General features: G+C 32.4%; 1 long non-coding RNA gene across 1 annotated transcript; it reads left to right on the forward strand.

Moving 5' to 3' along the window:
- Positions 1-25,660, forward strand: LOC143063568 (uncharacterized). The gene is made up of 7 exons (XR_012975048.1): positions 1-133; positions 18,584-18,674; positions 20,955-21,120; positions 22,176-22,303; positions 22,997-23,370; positions 23,919-24,212; positions 24,621-25,660. It is a non-coding gene; the product is annotated as an uncharacterized LOC143063568 (long non-coding RNA).
- Positions 25,661-27,989: the final 2,329 nt, after the last annotated feature.

Consider the following 27,989-nt stretch of genomic DNA (forward strand, 5'->3'; position numbering starts at 1 on the left):
AAGAAAGGGAAAGTATTGAAATTGACTATCAGACAATAGGTATTGTAAGACACTGTATGGTGGAAAGTTCAAAGGATAATTTTGAAACTTAAATTGTTATTTCAAATCTGCTTTTTCGGCCATAAAATTTCAAGTAAGTATGTTTTACAGTTTTCCGTTGTTTGAATTTTGATTTGACTAAATTAATATTTCTGCTGTTTTGGCGTTTTAATATTTTTCAGAAATCTTTTTTTAACGTCGTGTGATATATTATGCATGCTTAATAATCCTATTTACTTTAAAGATTCTTAATTGATTACTTCTGCGCGAATTGTTTGTTTTGTTTTTGTTTTGTTAAAACGGACGTTAAAACATTTTAGGAGTACAGGTTCACATAATATATTCATTATTCTGAAAACCTTGTTTTTTATGTGTTTTCTGTCTATGAAAATAAATATATATACATTTCCGAACTCATTTGGTATTTAAGAAATTGCAGTTTTTACGCAAACTTTATAAACCATCACCGTTGTCTGAGCAGATATTTGACGAACCAGGGTTATGCCCAAGAACGTCTCGTCCTGTTCATCAGAAGATTCCAGGCCTTGTTCATGTTTTTGTTGAATATTTCTTATCAACTTCACATATATGATGATGTTGAAGCATAGATTCTAGGTACTTCCGACTTTATTAAGTATTATACAGTTCTTTTATTTGTCTTTGTTAATTATTTACCTCCATTTTTGGTAACTTCCTTCTGTCGTGTCTATGTACTTATGCATACCGGCAATGTGTTGTTGTTCTGTGGTCATTTTCTGTATTCTAGTCTTTTTGCTTCATTGTTGACTTATGTACCCCTATTTTTACCTATCGTGTTTGTTTAATTTCTTCACACATTGCTGTCAATATAATGAAATTTTATGCATCTGTCACACAAGTGAGAGGTTTTCTTCCTAGCTTTAAAATTATGATTAATCCACCCTTTTCTACATAAGAAAATGCCTGTACCAAGTCAGGAATATAACGTTTGTTTTCCATTCATTTGATTTCTGTGAGCTTTTGATTTTACCATTTGGTAAATGTCTATCAGTTTTGAATTTTACTTGGAGCTGGGTATTTTTACTTCTTAACTGTATGAAAATTATTGGCATTCAATCACTGAAAGGTTAAATACTTGTCACTGATTCTGTGATAATGTTTCAAGTACCATGTCGTATACATTATTTGCAATCTCAATTTAATAAACTTTTCTGATAGTGTTGAATATTGCAGTTAAAAGGGAATAACCATTAGCATTTTAAATATCGACTTTAAACACGAAACTGAATAAATTCATGTGTAAGCTTCGTATATATCAATTCTGTATAACATGACTCAATTAAACATAATTATGTTGAGATGCTAAGATGTTGAGATGTTGAGTGCGCTACCTTTTTTTTGATAAAAATGTATAGTGCTTATTTTAGTGCAAACAATCTGTTATAAAAGTCCTCACATACATATATGAACTGCACTATTATGTAAATGGTCCTTTTATGGTTATTGGTACAAGAGGGGTTGAAATTCCGCTATTAGTGTTGCTAACCCAATAACAACAATATCAGAGCATTTATGAACATATTCGATTTGATATATCAGGACACTTGTTTCTTATGCTATAAACCAATATCTCTAAAGCCAAAAACAAGTATTGGAAAATCAAAAGCAAGGGGGAGATAAACCGTATGAGGTTTGAGGTAGTTCCAACCCTATTTTCAGTGAACGATAGATTTTATAATTAATAATTTAAATAAACATTGATCATTTAAATCCTATATACTCAAACACTAGTCACTGGATAGATGACATTCAAAGCTACTCACTAGTAATTATATAGCAGTGGTACAGCCCCAATCAAATATACGCTTTTCAACAATTTTCATAAGAACAATTTAGAAGCAATATACATTAAATTTCTAAAAAATTAAGAAATATTCTCTTGTAACAACCTTTATTCTGTATTAAACTTCACTACATAATACTAGTCTCATGTACGTCACCTCAGGATAATGTATGCTTTTGAAAAACCTTTTATACTGTGAAAGTATAAAGAATACAAAACTCATAATTAAAGTGCAAAGCTACACGACAACGCCGCTGCTGTGACAAAGAACGGGAAAAATCGTATGAAAAAATAGAGATTTATTCAAAAACATATCTATAGACCCACATTTAGTGAAACCAACATTCTGTCGGAAAAAGAGTCCTTCACATAACCATCTTTCGCAGTATCCGATTTTCATCGTCCATGCCTTTTAAACAGTCTATCCGAAATTCCAAAATTACAAGCTGCAGATGCTCCACCTGCTCTCAGACTATGGAGACCAAATGATTTTATGTTCGGCACAAACGGAGTAAAAACTTCGATTAAAAGGTCCCTCATTCTTGTATATGAAAGAGGTTTGTTGTCTTTACGGAATGTAAAACTATCCTTGGATTTCGTCAAATTCCGAAATAAATATAAATCACAATCCGTTTATTATTACTCCATTCCAAATACTTCTCTAAATTCTTTACGGGGCAGAATTTATTAACGGTTCTAGCGATAATTATTCTATCACCATCTCTGTAAATATCGGTTTTACTTTTCTGTATCAATACGGACATGTGACTTCGAAAAAATAAAACATCACAGGTTTTAAGATTCAACAATTCGGACACACGTAAGAAACCAGAATACGATAACAAGCAGGCACAAATAGAACGCTGATTATACAGATTATCTTCGCAATAAAATTTATCAAAAATATGCGAAAGCATGTCGGGAGTTATAGGCTCTTTCTTCTAAAGCTGGGGTCACACATTCACGATTTTTACTACCGTCCTTGACAGGACCATTCCCGATTAAAATTTATTAAAAGTCTGATCAAGATCCTGTGAATCGTGGATGGAAATTCAAACTTTAATTAAAATTTGTAAAAAAACATAATTTGATCACGACAACAATCAGATAGTGTTCAGGAAGCGTCGATATTCAACCGTGTTTAAGAGAATATGTCCCGATAATCCCGTTCTGAATCCGCTTCTCATCCGATTCGTATTTTTCACCAGGTAAAATTCGACCGAGTCTGTCGCGACTGCGTCCCGACTCTACCGAATGTAATCCGACAGAGATCAGACAGTGACCAGACAGTGAACCGACGCTGACGGAAGTTATCCGTTCGAAAACTGTCGGCATATTCGGGATGAACAGGTACTGTCGGAACGTAATGTTATGACGATCCGCTCTATTGCATTGCAAACGGCTTTGTCTGGTCTCAGTCGTATTGTATTCTGTAATTGTCGGGACTCTGACGTGGGTATCATTGACGAATTTCGTTTAATTACGGGACTGTTTCGGAACGGTTTCGGCAAAAAACGGTTCGCAATCGACAAGATCTGGATGCAATCTGGACTCTATCGGCAGAAAAACAGCTATGAAAAATTACTTCCAGATCATTCCCGTTTCACAGGACACCGTCCAGAATACAAAAAAACATTGTTCGGAATTCGATCCGATACAGCAGAATCTGTCACGACATAGCCACGATTGTAATCCGACTAGACAAAATCGGCTGAGTTGCCCTGAATGTTACGGGACGCACCTAACTGTCGGGGTGCTAAGCAGAACTATTCGGACCCTTCCCGACCCGTAGGAATCTGTTACGAACTAAAACGACTGCGTTCAGACAGTGATAGGACATTCCTGATAATTGAGGATAATAATCCTACTTTTGTACTTTTCGTGTCGTATTGCTGTCTGATCTCAAACGGGAGCAATAATCGGCAATGTATGAATCCCGCATTAACCGGAACTTATAGACGTCTCTTAGCTTCTTCCAGAAAATTTTTCACTAAATCGGAATCAGTAGGAGAAATCTCACTAGTAATTTTATGTGCCCATCTTATACTATAAAAAGCTTGATTGATAGGCCTGGGCGTATGATTTTGTTGCACTAAACATGCTAGATATAAAGCCACATGAATTGGTTTGGCCGGTAATACAAATTCATTAGATATTCCATTCGACAAAGCCGATTTTTTTCCATCTTTAAAACACATAATAATAATTTTGAACTGTGTTGCTCGATTTACTCTCCGTTAACAAATCAGGAAGTAAGGACATTTTTTTCAATCAATGAACAGGTAATTCCAACAGATCGTTTTTGAAAGTCTGCGAAAACATACGTAAAAATAAAACACACATTTATACATTATACGTAGAAACAATTTAACTAACGTAAAGTACTTATTTACTAATGTTTTAAACACTTCATCTTTCATGAAATAAAAACCACCACCACTGTCATTCAGACTGTCTAGAAAATATGACTTTTATACCACCACCTCTGTATAGCTGAAATAAACCACCACAAACTTTTTAAAAGCCTTAACATGTTAGTAGCTGATAAGTTCAAAAACCATTTTCAAAGTCAGCACCCTAAAAGGTAAATCGATATTCCCAAATACTGATTTATTTCCTTTAACGGGGGTATAGTATTCCTTGTTAGTGGGTAAGTCAATACATTCCTTCACCTCTTTAATAAACCCTTCACCAGTGGGACATAATATGGGCCAATAGCTTGCCGATTTCCACAAAGGCAGAACAATTGTTCCATGTGCCATACATTGCCTCATGTAACGAAGTACTTTCGATACTAAACAGACGGGAGGTACAAACCAACCGTTAACACCATTCCAGTTCACAGTAAATGCATCAATACCAATCGAGTTCATCGTCCAACAACGGGAATAAATACCGTTAACTTGTGATTGTCATCATTAGCAAACCGGTCTATCTCGTGGGGTCCCCACAGGGAATCTAAAAACGTAAACAATTGTTCACCAACACCCCAATCGTCGTAATCAATAATACGACTAATGAAATCCGCTTTCTCATTAAAAGTTCTAGGTACCCATTCTGCATCGATGGATATATTATGTGTCAAGCAATTTTCAAAAATGCACAGAGCAATATCCTGTAATTCAGGTTTCATACTACCTTTAGCAACAATACTCACTACGTTCTGGTTGTCACTAAACCATTTGATTCGTTAATTTTTTTAAATATCTACCATAGATAAAAGAATATGCTTGACGGCATTGAGCTCTTTCCACGTAGAACTTTTAGTAGACTCACATTCGGACCACATACCATGAGCTATATTAAAAGTAAACTACGGACTGACATGAAAAATCGGAAGTAAATGAGTTTACATTTACTCTCCCTAAATTTTCTTTCCAGTAATTATTTTGTATCAAACTTGCTTTTGATAATACAATACAACTATTCCATGAAGTTTTCTCTAAAATATCAATACTTAAATGTTTAGACATAATGTATGCAACATTGCCAATTACATAGGACATTGATACTATTTGTCCCACCAAAGAGGCAACCAATCTAGCGTGAACTTTTCTGTATTTTAAGGTTTAATATTCAATGTCTTCTATACTTTTTAAAACCTTTTGAATTCTGTCATTCGGTATTTTTACAATACTCTTGTAAGTGTCAATGGAATAACCCAAAAATGCCAAATTTTTCAACGGTGACCACTTTGATTTTTCATTTTTGGGAACAAAACCACTCATAATCAAATCTTGTCTAACTTGTTCAGATAGTTATCAAAAGTACCAGGATTATAATTTTATACGCCAGACGCGCGTTTCGTCTACATAAGACTCATCAGTGACGCTCAAATCAAAATAGCTAAAAAGCCAAATAAATAGACGGTTTTACAAATATCTTCATTTGTATGAGTACCTAAACCATCATCTAAGTACATTAAAACTTGTTTACCTTCACCCCTCCATTTCTTTATAAGTGGCCTGGTGATCTTTGTAAATATATAATAAGCTTAAGATAGCCCAAAACAAAAGGAAGGACTAAAAATTTATACCATTTTACAGTATTTTCATACTTCCAAGAGAAACCCACAAATTCTGTATGGGGGTTAAAATATTTATATGGTGATATGCTGAAACCATATTAACTGGAAACAAAAAGAAGTGTGTGTGACGAATTGCATAGCTATACTAATATCTTTAAATTTTACACTAGTTTTCTAAAGATGTTTATTAACATGTCTGAGATCTAAAATGAGACGTTTCTTTTTACTGTTAGACGCTGAAACTGTAAGTGGATTTATAATACGTGGTAGAATGTCACATTCTTCAATCAAACCCCTAATCAATAGATCGTGAATAGCTTCAGTTACAAACTCGCTATGGATGAGTGCCGATCGATTGTTTTGTAAACATATAGACGGTGGAGTACTGTAAAAAGGAATTTTATAACCGTTCAAAATGGTGTCCAAAATAAATTCATAACATCCTATACTTTTCCAAAATAAATAGTGATTTTTTAGTCGATCCTTAACAATAATATTAGCCTGGCCTTGTTCATACTCGTAATAATCAGTAGTGAAATTATCGGATTCAATATTAGAAACAACTGACGTAGTATTATCAGGTAAGATATTCAAACTATACTCATCTTTTATAAAATCTGTCTTATTTTGGTTTCGACATGGTGCCAGGTCTTGGGTTGAAAGGACATTGGTTTCTCAAATGCTGGAACGATCCACATCCATTACAAGCTCCTTGGCGTTGTTGATTTCCTCGCTGATTACCGCTTGTGCTGGCTTGACTGGCTTGACCATGGTACAAGGCTTGTCCGTTGTACCTTGACTGGGGGGTCACAAAAGGGCTAATTTTTTGCTGGAAAAGTAGCATTAAATTGAGAAGAAGCACTCGATTCATAATTAAAGTTAGGCTTAGCCACAGCCTTTTCCCCTGTTGAATTGCGTTTACGTAACGCCTTGTTTTCTGCTTTATTTATTTTGCTCTCATCGTCAGAGTCACTTGCTACTGGGTTACTTTCATACTGTCGAACAGTCTCCCATCCCCCTTCGCTGATATCGGCGATTTTTATCAGTTTATTTCGCCTTTTGATCTTATCAATAACTTCTTTGATAGTATCTCGTGCGTAATCAACTTTTGAGTTATCAATTGCCCAAATGGATTGTGTGAGATCTTCTAAAAAGTCAGTGTTAAGAAGGATTTTAACTTTATTCCCCTCGTATTTCCAATTGTACTGGGATTCAGTTTTTAACTTTTAAACTTGGGAAGCAACAGAAACAGTACCCCCGTGAACTTCTTGTCTTAAATCGGAAATGTCTTTCCTTAAACTAGCGTTAAATTCACCTTGCGTTTTTACAGCTTGCATCACATCACCAAGTGAAACCTCACGGTCATGAACATCTAACTCCGCATTTTCAGCCATTACCATCAATTAATTTGCCAAGTATTTAAAAGAGGACCGATCGCTTTTGCGCTGTCGTGCTGAATGACCGAAACCTCCGTTTCGGCGGGAAACTGACCATAGGTACGACACCTATATACATTATGAAAAGACAAGAGAAAATAATTTCACCCTAATCCACTATGAAATTATATATATTAAATCCACCAAAGCACCAAAAACTTTTGATGTATGGATGAATTGTTACTGACAGTGATGAATATAACCTGCGTATTCAAGACGAAAGCATGAAAGTGTGATATGAATATGAACTAAGCTTCGTGCTAGACGACATATTGCGCATGTTTTATTCTGATTATGTATTCTGACTTTTTGATCTGAGCGTCACTGATGAGTCTTATGTAGACAAAACGCGCGTCTGGCGTACTAAATTATAACCCTGGTACCCTTGATAACCATTAAACGCGTTAGTTCGCAATGCAGGCATGTCATCCTACATAAACACATTGTTCTGACCCAAACCGATCATTCTTTGCTTTTACTCCTTAATGTCACGTGCTTAGCAAAAATGCAGCATATAACATTTACCTGGGATCGATACCACGATCTACAAAATTTAAGACATATACATTACAACGAGATAATCATGGCTTTAAGTTTATTACTTGTAATAGGTCTTTAAGATTTACATAAGATTATATATTTTGGGAACAGCCTAGAATATAGTTATAGAAATAAATAAACAATATTTTGACATAACTTAGAATATATATATCTATATATGTTTAGGGACAATACTTGAATTTAGCCAATAATGTTATCGAATATGTGTCAAAGAAACAATAACCATACCAAGGTCACCCATGAGTCTTCAACTCAGCAAGAAAATCCTGCAATCGGAGTTGGGATTAAACTGTTTTTGAGATCTCAATCCTCTCACCTCTAGCCAATGTGGAATACACAAACATTTGTATATACGCTTTATTAACAGTTCAACTCAGAAAGAAAGAAATCCGAGTACGATGTAAGGAAATATAACAGAAACTACGCAAATTAACAATGATAAGCATACATTAACAAAAAACTACTAACAGTTATTAAGCATTAGTCTATTAACTTAAAGATGCCTTGAAACTTATGCAACTAAAGTCAAAAGTGTGTCACTCTTATTTACATGTCTACCAAGTGTAGGTATGATTGTTGGTTAATATTGGTTACGAATTGGTATATAATCAACCATTTCCATTGGGTTTTTTTTTTTTGCTTCAATACATTATCAATTTCATAATTAAAAGAATGACTGTTGGGAAACAAAAGAGAAAATGTTTTCAAAAATGACATTTCTTCTTGCTGTCATTTCCCTCTTCTTTTTCACAATTCCCGAGGCCCCAAGTTATTACACAAAAGGCAGCATATTTTTGTTGTCTTAAGAAGAAAATACTTATTTTTTTATACCAACCAAAATAAAAGATCGTCTTTTCAGGTGCATGTGCGTATGAAATACCTCTATTTCTAGGTTTAAAAAAAAATAGAGGATTTAGTCCCAAATTTCTGTCTTGTCTATTTTTGTGCATTACATCATCAGATTTTACGTAGAAAAAAAGGTTAACAGAGAAAATATAGACATTTAAACACTATTCGCTGCGTTTAATCTCCAAGTAGAATTAAGAAGTTGACCAAGAACAGAAGATCAAAGACCCATACATAAATGATGTAAAAAGTTGAAAAAAATGTAGTTCAATTCTTGAATGTTTATTTCTCAGTATATAATCAATCCTATCATCTGATTAGAAATCTATTTGTGGTGTTAATATCATAAATCGCCCAACTTTAACGACCTTTACACGACAATGATATATATAATATGTTTTGAAAAGCAATTTTTCAAGACAGGATTATTTATCAACGTCTGTTTTTATTTCAGCTAAGAGGATTTTGTTTAAACAAATCTCTTTTGGAACATATGTATCATGTCTATCACACAAGTGGATTAATGAGTGTAAGCTGAGCCGACTCTGATCACATCGAAGTCACATGTTCTTCCTAAAAAGTATTACTTCTTCTATATTCAGTAGTGTTTCACATTTTTTCGATTGACAACTTCATTTTTTCTTTCATGAATTTGTGCATCGGCCGGGGCATATATATATAAAACCATGTCTATCCCCTTTAAGATGAATGATCATAGCCAATAATATCAAATGTAATAGATCGCCGTTGTAAAGACACTTGTGACTACTTCTGACCATTTGAATCTTGAGATAACCGCTAATAAAGAAATCATTCATCGTGTTTTCTTATATTATTGAAGAAATTGCAGAATGCCGTTACCCAGAGTGTAAAGTAGACCGTTGTGACATTAAAAAGTCATCATTGACCTTACTAACGAGTAGCCAATAGATATGTTGCAATTTCGATTAATATTACAGTAATTTCGTATAATATTGCAGTATAGGTCAAAACCAAAGTTTTGTTTTTCATCGAGTCTCTGCAAAGACCAATTACAACGGTCTTCTTTGTTAACACTTGAACCAGAAAAATGCTGCCATTCTTCATTGTCAATTACCTTATGTTTGAATGTTGTAAAGCCATGTTTAAAACGTTCACACAAACTTGCATTGCTTGAAGAAATCACTGATGTTCTATATTCCACTCATTTTGACCAATCAAACTGTGGGTATTTGTTTTTAGCTAACATGTACTACAAATATAGATGCAAGTTCCATACAATCGTTTGTTTCGACACTATATGTAAACAAAAATATTGTAATGATCAACGAGTTGTGATGCATCTGTCATTTAATCGACACCAATCGAATAATATCTAATAAACTCTTTAGAAAGAGATTAACCTGTAACTGGACGATTATGAATACCGTTATCTATCGATACGAACCGACATGAGTTTGCTAAACCAAAATCAAACTTCTGCTACTTGCGAGCTATTAAATTGAGTGAGCTATCGAAATAGTTCCACAAGAACAAATACAATAAGAAGGCCTGTAACTTATAGTTACAACCGAAAATTAGTCGATCAACTAATTAACTTGTTTATTGCTTTTTCACGAATATAGTCGTTTTGCATAAGAGTGATGCAGTCAGTTCAATCAACAGTTCTCATTTATTTTAGAAATAGATGGCCATGAATAAAATAATTGTTGGTCAGTTTAAACGTTCGGATAAAATCTAATTCTTTGCGAATGTTCGTGTTGTTTATTCTTTAGTTTTCTATGTTGTGTCATGTGTACTGTTTTTTGTTTGTCTTTTTCATTTTTAGCCATGGCGTTGTCAGTTTGTTTTAGATTTACGAGTTTGACTGTCCCTTTGGTATCTTTCGTCCCTCTTTCATACAAGTGAGATGTTTAGCTAGCTATGAAATCAGATTAAAACCACAGTTTTCTACGGTAGAAAATACCTGTACCAAGTGAGGAATATGACAGTTGTTTTCCATTCGTTTGATGAGTTGGAGCAGTTGATTTTGCCATTTGATAAAGGACATTCCTTTTTCAATTTTCATCGTACAGCGGTATTTTGGTTATTTTACTTCATACTAGTTGATCAAACAAAATATTAATTGAGGCACATAAAAGGATCATATTGATAAATATGAAGAAATACACTTTAATGAAAGTTATATTATCGAAATTACATACAATCTGATTAAAGTTTACAAACACCCAGTATGAATCTAATTAACACTTTATCGAAATATGGTGCACATGTAAGTTTGTAGTAATAAGTACGACTCGTATATATTAAATGAAATATCTTACCGTAGTCTTAAATCGCTCATCTTGTCAGTTCGTTAGGTATTTGTGTTTGAACTTAACACACGGGGAAACTACGCAGTGATGTCACTATGCTACTTCCGGCGTAGAAAAACAGTGCAGAATACGTTTTTTCTGCATTTTTGAATAAAAAAATATTTCTTAAGGTAAGTTTTCATTGTTGTTCTCAATTATTGCTAAAAAATGCCAATTTTCTAATGCCCGTTTCAATCACGACTTCTGAATGTCTAAAAACATTCTAGAACTTCACCAAATCCCACTTCCGGCCTCCATTGCTTTTTGTACATTCCATTCAGCGTCATCAATCTTGTGGCAGGCAATATAGGTCAGGCAAATCGTATTTTTAGGAATTTTAAAAAGACATGCTCCTAATGTCTTTCGTGGTTTTCCCGCGAAAAAAGCCCAACCAAAATGAGAGGAAAACTATATGAAAAAACGATGTCTATGCCATAATTTTGTACAGGAATATAGAGTAGGTAAATGAAAAACAATTTACATTATTTTTCATGGATTTTTTTTTTATTCATTATAAAAAGATCGATATTCTGACCATCATGACTGTAGGTAAATATTCATACAAAATTCCATTTATGTCGAAAGGGATGGCAAAAAATGAGGTTTCCTGTTGAATAAAACCCAAAATTATTGCAAACTATTTTCAAGCAATATCCCACAAAGAAATAACGTAATTGCTGTAGACTGAAAAATTCCCTAATTGACAGTAGAGCAATTTGATTGGGTAGAACGAATTGACATCACGTGATTTTGACGCCATTGAAATTTGATTGTAAACAAACAAGGTCAGAAGGTTCAGTATGGGGACAGCATCGTACATTGAGTTACTAAGAAACAATTGAGAGTTACCAAGCTTGACAATGCATGGTTATAAAAAATGAAAGATAAGTCTACAGAAAAAATAAGAAAAAAATAGCCTTAGGATAACGACTTATCAACACACCTGGATAAGATTAGAAAATAATCGAGGAGGGAAAATTTTTCTCAGTGTTTCAAATGTTTTAAAATATAGAAAGAATGAACAGTCTGTTGAAGATACTTGACGAGTTATCATGCTGTGTATACCACGTATTCTGTTGTCTCATAAAAATATCATATTTGAGGTTGGAAACAAGCACAAATTAAGTCTACATGCGTGGTTAAATCTTCGCTAAAACAGTCTTAATTGTTTAGTAATTTTGCAATGACGCATTTTTCTGATTATGATCTGCAAGATACAGTTTATTTTCTTCTCAAGTATATATCGATCGTAGAGGTACTGTAGACTCAGATAAAATATAACGAACTTTTTTTTGAAACTAAAGTACTAGACGGTACAAAAAAGGAGATACCTCTTTTTAAGAGATTGCTTGAAGTGGAAATGTATAAATATCATCTATGACAGTAAAAACAAAGTAATACAAGGAGAACACGTTTTAAATCTGTATGCCGGCGTCACACATTTGCGTATTGACTAGCGTGCACCAGATGTAGTATAAAAATTTTCATCTAGCTCAAACGTTTGTCAAGCGTATACCTGTACGCCACACGAACGTTATACATACGCCATAAGCGCGTTGAGAATGCTACAGATAAGTTTGAGACACGTTTAGGGCACGTTGTATACGTTTCAAGATCGTTCGACTTTAAACGTATGCGTGTGTGTTTGTATCAAACAACCAATAATCAAACGTCCCAGACACGCCATAAGCACTGATTATCGGCCAAGATACGACCGGAACACGTCTCAAATACGTTCAGGGGATGTTTTTTCCTTCGTAGCGTGCATTCAATCTACGTTATATAAACGCCATACATACACTAACAAACGTTACTTGAACGCCCGATACACGCGTAAAGCTCGTTGTAGACACGATACAGATAGAAATGATTTACATGTTGAATGCATCCAAAATTACTAGCATATTGGCAGCGTACATTAATTTTTACCACGCCCGGTGTACGTCGGAGCTATACGCTGATGAGTGACGCCGATATTACTTGACTTAAAAACTATTTTGATAGATATTCAAGCTTTAAATATTAAAATCTTTAAGTAATGCACAGCAGTCCTATTTTCTCGTAAAAATGCCGATGAATTTTCTATCATACTATAAATTGCTTTGAAATGAAGATACTCATACAAAACAAATAACTCTAACGTCAGTCTAAACCCAACAATTATTCATAAAGACATATAAAAAATCAAAACTTGCCGTCATCTCTATATGTGAACAAGGACAGCTGACAAATTAAATAAAATCCAAATGAAAAACTGACTGTGAGCCCTGAATTTCCGTTTTTAATGAAATACTACCAATCAAATAACTGTAGTTTCAGATATCACTGCGATGTTTTTATTATTGCCGGAAAATGCGACAGGGTGATTATCGCAATAATTTGAACTCGCGTTTTGAAATTTGTATGTGAATTAAACATGATTTTTCTCAATATCGCAAAAATTAAAAATCGAATTTCTGTGCAAAATGACAGATCTCAATAATGAATGCACGCAATAGTTTCTGAATCTACATTAGCTAAAATGATAATAACAGATACGTATATTTTTGAACCCTATATATTGAATATGTGTCCACGGATAGTTTCTGCAGAATTCTTAAAAAATAACTTTAAATTAATGATTGATGAAAACATATATGGAATGTGACTAGAAAAATAACATATATCAACTTCATTATGATTTGAGATTAATTTGGGTAAATGTTATTGATTAGAATGGATAACAACTTAAGTGGTTGACTGTCTCTTTCGAATTGGCAAATGGTCAACATTTTGTTTACATTTTGTTAAATAAGTGAAGTTTCAATTATCCGACCTAATCTGTTTAAAAAAAAAAATTCAACTGAATATTCAAAATAAAGAAAAAAGAACATAAAAGAAAATATTTTCACAGATAACTTTTTGCTTTCCTCTTTTGGGTATAAGAATGAGGGCCTATTCAAAAATATGTTGATCAATAAATGCATTACCAACTTATCTTTCACGTAACTGTTAAGGAATATCTAGAACACTTTTAAATAATTTTAAGTATTGTGCGTAAAAATCCTCTTTTAACTGAAAGTTTTAGCAATATAATTTCTAATCAGTGATCGTGACATGTTCATTTATATAAACAAATCAACTGACATAATAGATGAAAGGTTTACATAAAAAAGTAAAATAACAAAACTACTGATCTCCGACGAAGATTCAAAACGGAAAGTCCCTAATCAAATGGCAAAATCGAAAGCTCAAACACTCATACAAATGGATAACGACGATCACAAAGATAAAGAAAACCTCAGTTTGTCCGATTATGATAAATCTGACAACACAATAACCGTGTCCAATTCATAAGGAATGTCTTGCTTTCGACGATGACACCCACGAGAGAAAAACAATAATTAAATTCTAAAATTATTCGGTCGTTTAATCGTGCAATACAGTTCCTGTATTCAACCCGACTTAATTGATTCCTGTTTTTGTGATGTCCGGTCTGTCAGGTTTCTTCATTATCAATATGGATTCTTTAAATGTATATAACATGAAATGTAAGTAGGGATGAGCACGATTGCGGACATAAGTTCTTGATTAGTAATAGGTTGAATGACTGATTTTTGTGTAATCGATTTTGCAGTATACGCTATTCCAGTGAAAAATTAACTGAATATAAACTAACAGAAATAATAAAATAGAGTTCATCCTATTTTGAATTAATTTTATTTTTTAAACAGTGGATATGTTCAACCTCTTTAGATTATAGACCTCAGTTTCGATGTGTGCGTTTTCTTATGTATTATCATCTTCGCTAGCCAGGGGTTACGATCCACTCCCACTCTCTCCAAGGGGAGTGAATCGTAACCCTTGGCTATCGAAGATGATGTATTATGAATAAAAGAGTGTGCTTTCACATCAAAATTTGTTTTGCGATAGAATTTTGTGACGACTGAAAACTGAACACATCTGACATATTCCTAAGGGTTTTCTTTATGGTTTTGTTTTTAATGTATTGATATTTTTTCTAAATGGTTGATGGTTGGTCATTGTAATAACATGTGGTTCCTTAGTGAGTTGTAGATCATTCATTTTATAATACAGTTAATTTAAAATTTGGTATTTGAGAAGAGAAAAAAAGCAAATATTAACAAACCGAAAATTTTACTTTATTTTTTTTTTCTTAAGTACACGTATTATTTTGAAATAACGTATAGATCGATGCCAGAATAACCAACACATTTTTCCAAACTAACGAGCTACGATTCTGTATTTTCGAGAAACATTTTTCTTACCACCAACATTTATTCAATATCTTGATTCCATGGTGTGCGTGTAAAACCTCCTTTTATATAGGGAGATTTTGGAAATATGATAGCAAATTTACAATTTAATATTGAAATGATCAGCATATATAATGAATAAACAGATCTTCACTGTCTTGATGGAGGCAAACACAATTAAAGTCGAAGTTTGTGTCCGGGCACATACTAGATCTTCGGTTACAATTAATATGTGCGAAGCCAAAAATTGTCTGATGACTGAAATTCTTAATATAACGAATATTTTCTGACTTTCTATAAGGACGATCATCAGAAATGAGGAATAAGGAATAATAATTTAAAAAAATAATTTGAATATGTTATGGGAATCCTACAATACATCCCAATTCTACGAAAATCTTATGGTCGTCCATTCGTCTGTTGCTCTGTTGTTTATGGTTAGCGGTATCACATATACAGTTTTCAAAAGTCAAACGTCTTAGATAGACACATCAATGTTAATTGTTAACATCAGAAAAATCTCGGACGATTATCAAATTTATAAAATTATTCCCCTGAGAAATAAAAAATGATTTTAAAAGTATGAAAGTAACAGTGTTGCGCTCTCTTGCAACCAACTGTTTATGAAAATAAAATGAAATGTGTGTTAAGGAATACGTAATATCTAAAAATCAAATCGAAAATTCAGCACACAAATTATGTTCCACAGACTTATGCTCTTGTGAAAAAAGAAATAAACATGAAAAAAGTAAGATCACAAAAATACTGAACTTAGAGGAAAATCAATTCAGAAAGTCCATAATCATATGGCAAAATCAAATAACAAAACGCATCAAAAACGAATGGACAAGATCTGTCATATTCCTGACTTGGTACAGGCATTTTCAAATGTAGAAAATGGTGGAATGCGACATTGCGAACGCTGTTGCATCAACTGTTCTATCTTTTATCAATATCTGTTAATGATAGAGCAGGAATATCAAGACGCATTTGGAAAAAAAACCTTATTTTAACAAATGTTTGGACCAGAAGTTGGGTTGGTAGATTTAGGAAAGCACCTATTGAATGTAAATTTAAAAAAAAGGATTGTCAGCAAATCACACATCTTCCTTTCACATCGAAGTTACTCAAATGTATTACAAATGTTTATATAAGCAAAATCTCGGACGAAAATGATAGTTTATCAACTATATATCATAGATTTATATCTCTTTTAAAGGTACATAATACGGAAAAAAACCATTGTAAACATAATCATACCTTCAGTTCGCATTGAATTAAAATTAAATATAAATCGAAGCTCAAGTTCAGTACTGACTAAAATGTTGGTGGTGATTTATTTTCCTTTGAAATTAAAATAATACCACAAAAACAACAGAGTAAATATATCAGCTTAACAGTAAACATCACAGACTATAGAAGAGGATTTGCTACTTGCCTTGAATGAATGGAATAATTACAATACAAAAATTTAATTTTCGATTCATAAATCAGTTTCAATTATTAAAATATATATGCAAACCGGGTTTGCGTTTGATTTAATGCTTTCTTAGATATATAATGTTAGATTTCAATATTCTTCAATGTGTTTATCTTTATCGTTGTTCTGTTAACAATACATAAGACGAAAGTTCTCAATGAAATTACGATTCTTTTAGCGAAAGAGATATTATATATATATATATATATTATGTACACAGCCATGTATCACCATCATTGATGGCGATCCGATGGATACATCTGTTGTAGGGTTGTCACTGACTCAGACGTACTTATATATATATATATATATATATATATATATATATATATATCAGTCTAAAGATTATATATATATAAATATATAATATACTAATTATAAATCTATAATTAGTATATTATATACTAATTATAAATCTACTATCTAGTTCATTAAACAATTATGGCATTTTGGTATCGACAAACTCTTTTTGTGTAATTGGGAGAAAAGAACCAGCGAGAAATTATCAGCCTGTAATAAGCCGTTTAGAGTTATTTGATAATCGTATAATGTTTGAATATTATATGTAATTATCATGTTTATATTATAGTTTCAACCTATACATTCAACAGCTTTAATGTGCATTCTTTTAAACAGGTGTTTGCAACATTTGAAATAAAATGTTATGAATGCTTAATAAGGAATCTTCCTATTCAATTTTGTTGCCATATCTTAGTGTTTTACTTAAAAATAAAAAAGGCTTCCCGTTTGAATGGTTTTACACTAGTAATTTTGGGGCCCTTTATAGCTTGTTGTTCGTTGTGAGCCAAGGCTCCGTGGCGAAGGCCGTACATTGACATATAATGGTTTACTTTTATAAATTGTTATTTGGATGGAGAGTTGTCTCATTGGCAGTCATCCTATATCTATTATAAAAGATACATTGACGTCTATATCGACATATGAAATAAAATATATTGAACAAATAGTTTTAGTAATCCATCGCACTTCAGTAATACCCCCAACCTACTTCTACGTAGTGCAAAACAATTGCTCCTCAGTTTGACTATCGCAGTTCGAGGTACCATCGCTATTTCGAGTCCTACATATACGTATATATATACATGACTGAATTTAACGGTGTTTGCTACATTTCTTTTTCAGTAAACCTTTAACCAGGTTCTGTAACACGTTTTTTCCAATTGAACAGAAGTGAATCTCAGACACTGCTGGTACTCACAAGAAAATCGACTGTGTGTTTTAATATAAATCAACAAAACTGAACAACGACGTTGTTCGTCATAAGAATTAAACTAACATAATGTTTGAGTCACTGTAGTATTTTCAAATCTAAAAGTGTCTAAACAAAGTAGGAATTTTGATGCAAAAAGTAAAATCACAAAAATATTGAACTCCGAGGAAAATTCAAAAAGGAAAGTTCTTCATTAAATGGCGAAATCAAAAGCTCAAACAGACCAAACGAATGGATAACAACTGTAATATTTCTGAAATGTACAGAAATTATCTTAAGTAAAAAATGGTGGATTAAACCCTGTTATAAAGCTAGCTAAACCTCTCCATTGTATTACAGTCGCATCAAATTGAATTATATTGAAAACGAGGTGTGAACAAAAACAAACAGACATAACAATAGATTTAATGGAGGAAGGAAAATTGAAGTCATTACTAATATTGATTGTAATCTAAATGTGTTACGCATATCGAGATTGTAAAATTATCCGTGGCGTCAAATCAAGGGTTATGATAGCTTATCAAATTATGTGCCTGTTAATTTCTATTTCAGATTATGTTCAATACTTCGGAGGTAAACAGAACGATGCCGATTCTGTCCGATTTGGGATATGCGGCAACCACAGCTTACCTGATTATTATTGGTACGACATTGTTTATATAGCTGAAATCTAGAGCTCTTTTTAAAAAATCAAAAAAATTATCAACACATCCACATAATTTTGTATTATATTCCCAATGTTGAGTGAGGAAGTTATCATGAAATATCAATCGTAAGCGAAATATTAACATGTTAAAAATGAAGGTTATATTGAAGTATATATCAAATGTTGAATTCAAATATAAAACAAAAACAAATACGTAAATATTGCATTTAAAGATGCGCAAAGGAAAACATTTTGTACATCCTTGTTTATGTAATGGTAAAGTTAAAACATTTTCATACAATAAGAAACAGCTTGGTTTCGGAAGCTCAAGAAAACGAAACACTTATTGTACTGAAGTAACACCCTTCATGCTACTAATGATCAACAAATTAACTAGTAAAAAGTAAATTAGGGCTACAGGAGGAAGGTATGTGACCTCGAAAAACGGACCATATTTCTGGTCAGCTGTGCCACATATATTCTGTAATGCTGAGCCAACGTCATGATGTATAGTTAAACAACAGAAGTATGCATATGTTCAAATCTCAAAACTCGATTAAGACTATAAATCAGGCAACATATACATATCGAGGGAATCACATGAACCCAAACATCAGAATTAGTGCATAGACAAGGTAAATAGTTATCAAAGGTACCAGGATTATAATTTAGTACGCCAGACGCGCGTTTCGTCTACAAAAGACTACGCTCATATCAAAATATTTATAAAGCCAAACAAGTACAAAGTTGAAGAGCATTGAGGATCCAAAATTCCAAAAGTTGTGCCAAATACGGCTAAGGTAATCTATGTTTGGGATAAGAAAATCCTTAGTTTTTCAAAAAATTCAAAGTTTTGTCAACAGGAAACTTATAGAAATGACCACATTATTGATATTCATGTCAACACCGAAGTGTTGACTACTGGGCTGGTGATACCCTCGGGGACGAAACGTCCACCAGCAATGGCATCCTGCTTTAAATGTATTACCCACTATACGTATCCATACTGTATTAAAATGTCTGATAGGTTAGAATACAGATTACACGACTTTTCCTGTATCTTAAGATATAAGACTGCAAACATATGCTTCTATTTTGTTGAGACACATTCATATCTTTAGATCAATCAATTCTTGACAGTGAACGTAAAACTTATGTACTATCGATTTCGGTCGGAAAGGGATGATTTAAATTTTACTCTTTAGAACACTTGGTTCAGAAAAAGTACAATCGACGAATCACAACACGATGGTGTCTGGACCTTTAACTAACCTGATTAAAGATTATCTTTATCTAGAAATAAGAAGAATGACATGATTACCTATAAGACAACTCTACACCTATATACTCTATATAATGGTGCTTTGTTAAAGATGCTACATGAAATAAATTCAGTAGGGAATAAAGTATCCTTTTTATCGTGTAGTTAAGTTATCAAATATTCCCAATGTTGTTTTGCATGGGTTTATATCAAGATATGAAGAAGACATTTTTGCATCTGTGGTAACCTTCACTTCAAATCTAATAAAAAAGAGGCGATTAAGTTAGTCAAATTTCTGTTAATCATTAAAATTACTTAATCTATTAAGCTCCAAGTGAAGTTAGGATACAGTATATACTTCTAGTATTTGGTCTACTTCAGAAACTCTTGTTCCAACTCATAAAGACAAAAGTCGGTAAGGAATTGAAATCAGTTTTCATGGTAAAGAACGTTTTTTTGTGGAAAAACAAATTGAAAAAATATGCTGTAATCGATAAATCAAGTAACTACTTTCCTTTGAAACCATAAATTTCCAGGAGCACACTAGACTAACAATTAGCATCTATGATTGCTATCGTTGCCTTGAAGACATACAGATTTTCACATATAACAAGTAATTCAAACATCAAACATTAATTTCATGTGGACGCATCGAATTTCTGGAATAGGCTTAACCTCAAATATCAGCTAAAGTAGGCGTGAAAGATTGAGAAGACAACGGATTAAATATTTGGTATATTAAAAAAAAGGCAAAAATTAATAGATTTTTTTCTCAACAATAGACCTTATTTAATACTCAAGGAATAATTACTTAGTGATTCTTGCTTCGATTAAAATTGTCTTATATATTTGATGAATACTTCCTTATCTCTTATGGAATTGAATTGATGATGAGTACAATCAGAAACGGATTTACGTAAATTGATCTGAGCAAAATAAGCATCAATATTCTTAATTAGTTACTCTTGATAACATGATTTAACAGATAGTAACCTTGAATAGATGTTTTATTGCAGGTGTTTTGGGATTCTTTGCCAACTCCTTCGTCATTTTAGTTTTACTTAAAGCCAAAATAAATTTTCGCGGGATACACAATAAGCTATTGCTGAACATAGCCATATCGGACCTTGTGGTATCTGTAACAGCTGTTCCATTATCTGCATCATCAAGCTTTGCCAAGCAGTAAGTTTGTTTTAGCAATACCTTTATAATTCATGATTCATAAAATGAAGTATCATACAGACAGTTAAAACGGAAGTGTGATAATTATATTGAAGATGCAATAATAGGCTCATAAAATTGTTATTTGAAACACACTAACAAAGATACTAATGCAATTCGTTTGTAACGATAATTTTCATTGGACGTTGACAAATATTTTCAAGTCCATAACTAAAAAAAACACCATTTTGAATTTCGATTCTTTTAGTATATACTTTCTCACAAAATCAACATGAAAGTCAAATTTTATTGCCTTAAATGTTTTTTTTTCAACGTTGAAACCATTCTGAAGCGTACAAAAAGTATATATACGTCTAGAGTTTTAAATACGTCTATGTTTGATATCGTGAGTATACATATAACGTCACATTGTCAAGTTGCTAAAGACAATGCAAACCTTTCACGGACTTTTTCATTATTTAATTTTACGCCATAATATGTGTTGAATGGTATTTATTTTGATATGCTGCTCTAGAGTGGAGATAAATGTATTGTATTCTAATCTTGGCTTTCGTAACACTTGATTTCAGTGTAGCAGATATCCGTTTTCTGTCGTTAGGTAAACTCAATTTGCGACAGTAAAAGCTTAAAATACAATACAGTTATCTCCTAATTTACTGATACGTATGAAGCAGATAAACGATTTACACATTATTAGCCGTGCAATTCATGTACGATAAGTTTTAGTCTAATCTTATAAATATAAGTGGATGGACATTGATATCGCGTTCTTCTTGCGTTTCTCTATTTGAATTTCCACAATCCTTCATCGACATAATACAATGAAACAACAGGCACATATTGGTTATAGTTTTAGGTAATATTCGTTCTTTGTACCCATCTGATGTATACTTACAATATAGCATAATTACATCACAAAAATACCAAAAGATATTTGTCATTAATATATATATTTTGTCATTAATGTATAGAAATTTTTAAAACTTAAATTGTACAAAAAGCCTTGACCATGAGAGCTGCAAAAGTACGGCAGAAAACAATTTTTTTTGTTGCAGCTGGCTGTTTTCTGACGTTGGGTGTACTATTGCCGGATTTGTTATGTTTACTTGCTGTTTGAACGACATCAATACCCATGCAGCGATTGCAATATATCGATTTATAGTTATTTGCAAGCCACAGTATGGTAAATATGATTAAAATTTATAAAATCTCATTCTTTATTTAGATTTAGACTTTAGAAAGAAAAAGTAGAAATCATAGTTAAAAAGAAATATATTTTTAAAGGAATAAATGATATAAATGTTTATTTGGGAAAATCACTAAAAAAATTGAATAATTGATGCCATAAAAAATTGAAAACAACACGTTGAATAATTCTATGCGTCCGAAGCGCTTTTTTAGATTTACCTTCATCAGGAACGCTCAACGCCAAACATTTGAAATCCGAATATGTACAAGTACCGAAAGCATGTGTGCAAGTTATGTTTAATTTAGGATTCGAGGGAAAATGTTCTGTTTGTTTTATTTTTCACGGTAGCATACTAAATTTTGTTTGTATTATGAAAAATTAAATTTCAGCAGATATATCATTTTGCAGTAAATCATAAGAAATAAAGTAAAATGTTTGCTGGTTTGGAAAAACATAGTTTTTTTCTCAAGTTCATTTAATTTTTTGGATATAATTTGCTGACCTAAAGCATTACTCATTTTGACCATAAGCATTGAAAATGAAAGATAAACAATAATGGCTCATTTCCTCTTTTTCTGGAGAATAAATTTTGAAACTGCTGTTCTTGATTGCCTTTTTCTCTATTTAAGCTGAAAAAAGAAATAGGTTTTTAAAGTGTATTTATATCTGTTTTTATCTTTTGTATAGATTACTATTTGAAAAGAAACACGTCAATAAGGTACATCTTAGCAATCATATGGTGTCACACGTTACTTTTTACGATAGTACCGATCTTCGGGTGGAGTCGTTACACTCCGGAAAGCTTCGGCGTATCATGTTCTATTGCATGGTTCGATAACTCTGCAGCTGTTCTTGCTAACAACATAGCAATAGTCATAGGATGTTATTGTATACATGTGATTATCTTCACATTCTGCTATTCCAACATCATAAGGACATTTTCTAAAACGTCTACTACAGTTGCACGACTCAGAGAGGAAATCATTACTGATGCACATACCCTTAAGCTAGAGTCGATGTTAAAATACCATAAAATTTTAACCTATAGGAAGGTTACATTGGTGAGTATAAGACAGAAAAAAATTATGCTTAAACTATTAAATGTAAGGCCCTTAAACCTAGGCAAACTACACATATGGCGGTAAACATGCATGCAACTAATTTAGTATATTCTAAGATTAAGAGACTAAAATATTTAAATTCCCGGGTATATCGACCATTAACATAAAAATGTTATAGACTTTACATTTTTAAAATTCTGTACTGAATGAATGTTTAAAAGGCATTGACTGATTGCCCTTCACAAACGCATTACTGTTATTGGTTATGACTGATAGTATCAATTGTCACTGTTTATTCAACTAGCTAGAACGATCCAGAAGAAAAGTTTTCAGCTATTGAAAAATATTGATTGTAAAACACAAATTTAATCAAAGTACTACAAGTGAAATAAGATTTTCATTGCAGGTATGCTTGTACCATGTCAGTTAACGGGGATGAATTTAAAGTTTTTTTTACCACTTTATGATATCGAAGGATTTGTATATGATAAAGTCTGTGAATATGGAAAAGATAATAAATAATCAATAATTTTCCTGTTTTAATTCAGGCGTCTCTTGCAATGGTTTCCGCCTTTTTGATCGCATGGAGTCCTTATGCAATCATATGCTTATTCTTTATGATCAGTGAAGCTCGACCAAGTTCTACATGGCCGTACATTGTTCCGACGATGTTTGCGAAGAGTAGCATAGTACTAAGTCCGTTGTCTTGTGCCTTGTTCAGCTCTAGTTTTAGAAAGTCTGTAAAACAATTGTTCAGTAAAAGCGGTGAGGATTATAATGACATTGAAGATGGTACGGAACTCCAAGCCATAGCTCCATTGAAAAGCTGAACTTCCCACCAGGTATGTGTTTAATGTACCCATTATAGAAGTTAAGTGGCTCAAAACATATCATAGATAATCGGTTGATGATTTTGTACAAAAAACGCGTGTTTCGTATTCACAAAACTATAAACATCTTGTGTATGAGATCTTAGCATTTTCTTTACTTAATTTGAAATAATGAGTCCATGTTGCTTAACAACCTAAGGATTTTTTTTCTCTTCCTGGAATTCGTTGTATTTTATTTTTACAACAGTTATTTAAGTATGCAATAATAAAAAACAGACAGATACCTATATAAAAGTAGTATAAAAAAAACAAGATAATCTATTTCTTTTTTTTTTTACATGGACTTTGTAGAAACAAACCATATCATTATGCTAATAACACGTACTAACAAGTATTAAAAGTTAACTTTTTAATTTACAGGAGCAGACAACGCAAGAAGCCGAATGGATAATTTATCGGACTCATTTATATAGTTTGAACGATTGCAGTAAATTTCAGCTGCAACTATTGACAATGATTGATTTCTGTCGTATATATTGTTTTAATGTTTATATTGTCTGACGTTAACGCCCATGCTTACCACGTTCGTTTAAGATTGTGATATTGTAATGCCGCCCTAAAGTCTTTTTGATGTCCTGTAATATTATCATTGTGCTAACATAGAATAATATGCATGGGGCAGATGTCTATGTAAAATGATAAGAGAAGCGAATCGTGAGTTGATTATACATTCATTGATTATAATCTGGTGAAAGTGATGTTTATTAAGCATAAAATATATTCCTGACAGCCAAAGGCTGCAAAGCTAATAGATTTTGCCTGAATTTAAATACTGGCATAAATCGGTTAATTGATGAAATGTCGCCAAAATAAACGTGATAAATAAACTTATCATACAAACAAGATGGTTATATAGTGTTGCCTCATATTGTTTACTTATTGTAGCTCATATAGTCTGTTTCTTGTAGTATAATATTGTTTATTACTGAAGTAGCATACGGAGATGACTATTTATGTTGTTTAAATCTTATGTATGTTGAGAGGTCTTCGAATACCATTTTGTATGTATCTTGTTTCAGGGAGAAAAACTTTCTATGTCACCAATGATAGGCTATCTAAACACCATACGACATATTTTTATTTTATCTTAATGACCAAATATTTATTATGAAAGTCTTTCATTGGTGAAACGAAATGTTTGATGATCACATTGACATGCATTCTAACAGGTAAATACTGGTTGCTAAATTTGATATTATATAAGGTAGTTAACCTGATATGAATCGTGAAACTGATCATATGAATAAATGGTTTAACACAAAAGATTTGGTACAACACTCGTCCAGTAGGAGGAGAGTGTCCTTACTGACCATAAGATGAGAAACTAATTGTTGTGTAACAAATTGCTATAAGATCTGGTATCATATTCTGCTTTTCTTTACCAACAGTGATTGTTTTGACATATTTTTTTTTACCTCGAAAGACCAGTATGCCTTTTGTTGGTATTCAAAGTGTCAAAAGCCGTACATTATAACCCCAAGTTATAAAAAGTGGTCTCGGAATCAGCGGTACTTCTGATGGTTGACTGTTAGTCCCCTAAGGGTATGAATAACCAAGTAGTCAGTATTTCGCTACTGGAATTACAAAACAGCTATTGTGTTATAAAATGTTGCTGGTTTAAAATTTGCCTGTTGTTTTCGGCTACACGTTTTCGTCTTTGGTTAACAAAACTATTCTTATTTGTCGATACGCTTGAGATTTTGTAATGTATTGGCCTCCAACAACACTGAAGAGATATATATTGTCGAAATGCGCTTCTGGTGTTGAAAATGTGGTATCGATAATGTTATAATTAACTTTGCTAGTTAAATTTTATTCCCTGAGGATATCACCAGCCTATTAGCCAGGACTTCGGTAATGACATAAAAATACTGCCATTTTTTTTATTAAGGTTTGCAGTTACAACATATCTTATATATATTATTTTAGATTTAGCAATATATCTCCCTCATGCAAAGCCCTAATTGCATGCCCAGCTTTAGATATGCATTTTGTTTTCTTTGGTTTATAGGCTCCTTATTTATCAATAAGTTTTGGATTTTCAAATAGGTTTGCCTCAAGAATCATTGAAGAGACATGTAATGTCGAAATGTGCATCTGGTACATAAATATTTATCAAATGTATGTAGAATGTGAGCATCCTTGTAGTAACTTAAATAATTTTATTTGTATGCCTGCATATCTATTTGTATGAAGCTTCGATTTATTTATAAATGTGGTGACCTTTGACCTTGGCCTCGACTTATCGGTTTCAATTTCAATTTCTACCTTCTTTGACAACTGAGTCGTTATCCAATCAAGTTTTGTAAAGGTCTAATTTCTGAACAAAATCATAACCACTCTTTTTCCACACCAAGGGACATTTTCTTTCTAATTATCAATGTTGGTTAAAATTGAATATATGGCTCAAAATATAGTTTATCCAATAAGCACAGTTACATCTATTGTTTACTGTTGTTGTTGTCCTTTAACCCAATTTTCCCTAGATCAAAAATGAGTCGTTTTAGCCACAATGCGTATTTATCTCTAAATATTTATAGTAAATATCTGATAACGTCCGGAATTGAATTATTTCCCAAACTTCAGCATACGACTTTGACTTTGGATTTCAAAATCAATAGGATTTTAAGTTTAGTAAAAATATTGTGCATAGCTATACGTCATTTAGTATCTATTTACTTTAGAAATCTGTTTCATAGGCAATCATACCACATCTTCTTTTTTAATAATAGTAATAATCAAAATAAATTAATCCTGGTGAATTAATAAGTAAAACATATCAGAACATACACGATTTCATACGTGTGATAGTCTTTGGATATAATTTTAAGATCATTTTTTGTCAACAAGTCGTTTCACTTCAATCATATCAAAAAAACTAAATACAGTCGTATAAATTTAAGGTTGTATCTCTTTGTTTACCTCTTTAACAGCTTCAACTCTATTTTGTTTCATTTTAGTTAAATTCAAAGATTTTATACAAGAATCAATCTTACTCAATCAGATAAATTAAACTCTACATACAATGGTAGAAATGTGTCCTTTGACCTCTTGACCTAGTTGAATTTTATAACCCTTAATCAGATACACTTGTTGAAGTTTTACTTCAGTTCATTTGGCTAATAAGTGGCTTACTATGTCTTATGTTTTGTATTTGCTACCTGGTTGTTATAGTATCAATTTTGAGCGTGGCAGTGCTTCCTTTGACATAGAAGAAAAGGTAAAATCACAAACAAAATAAACTCCGTAAAAATTTCTAAAAGGAAAAGCCGTGATCAAATGGCAATATGAAAAGTTCTCACACATCAAACGAATGAGTAACAACTGTCATATTCCTGACATAGAAAATATTGGATTACATCTTGTTTTATTAATAGCTAAACAGCTGACTTGTATGACAGTCGTACCAAATTGCATTATATTGACAACTATGTGTGAACAAAACAAAAAAACATAAAAGGTTAAATGTCAAAAATAGGGGTACAGTAGTCAACATTGTGTTATAATCTTTATCCCTATAAAATAAAAGATTTATAATCGCCTCACTGAAATGTGCTAGTTGAGTTCTCTTGTACCTGTATTTCACTAACCTCCCTTACAACAAGCAAGGTATCGGGTTGGAACCACTCTTGAAAAAGTAGCCAGTTGGAAAGAAAAATCGTGTGCTTCTATTTTATAATGATATCTTTAAGATACAGAATATAGATCTAATAATAAAGTAGCAGTGCA

The sequence above is a fragment of the Mytilus galloprovincialis genome, chromosome 2, assembly GCF_965363235.1.
Source record: "Mytilus galloprovincialis chromosome 2, xbMytGall1.hap1.1, whole genome shotgun sequence".
Classification (NCBI taxonomy): Eukaryota; Metazoa; Mollusca; class Bivalvia; order Mytilida; family Mytilidae; genus Mytilus; species Mytilus galloprovincialis.